This window comes from Octodon degus, unplaced genomic scaffold, assembly GCF_000260255.1.
Source record: "Octodon degus isolate 3935 unplaced genomic scaffold, OctDeg1.0 scaffold00278, whole genome shotgun sequence".
Classification (NCBI taxonomy): domain Eukaryota; kingdom Metazoa; phylum Chordata; class Mammalia; order Rodentia; family Octodontidae; genus Octodon; species Octodon degus.
In genome coordinates this window covers 997,699-998,235 of record NW_004524854.1, presented here as the reverse complement: position 1 = coordinate 998,235, position 537 = coordinate 997,699, and the positions used below count along the sequence as shown (strand labels likewise).

General features: G+C 36.7%; 1 pseudogene; it reads left to right on the top strand.

Moving 5' to 3' along the window:
• The window catches only part of LOC105741061, a 112,482-nt pseudogene that overhangs the window by 93,719 nt on the left and 18,226 nt on the right, over positions 1–537 (top strand).

Genomic DNA, 537 nt, shown 5'->3' with positions numbered 1-537 from the left:
TTTTTTTTGTCAGGATTGACACAATATAATTGCCTAAGAATCCAGTCCTTTGGAAATGAATCATAACATTTTGATGACACAAAGATGAATGAGGTACTGGCATATAGTCAAAACCAATTAATACCTGGGCCTGCCATGCTGGCCCCGCCCCCAGGGCATGCTGTGACTGCAATCAAGACTGGGCATGGTGGCGCACGCCTGTAATCCCAGCTCTTGGGAGGCTGTAAACAGGTGGATCACTACTAGTTCAATCTAGTAGTGAGACCTTGAACACCCTGCAGACCCTTCCCTAAAATGCAAAAAAAAAAAAGATTAATAGCAATAACTTTGCCACCTTAGCAATAGCAATTAATATAATATATATCATACATATATGATATATATAACATATATGAAAAGAAATCTGTAACTATTATTAGAAATCAACTTAAGAAAAACTAGGTAGGGTCAACTAAATATATAAACTTTAATAAAACTTGATAGTAATACTATTAAAACTGAAGCAGGTGGGGTGGGATACAGGAGAATGAAGGAAAA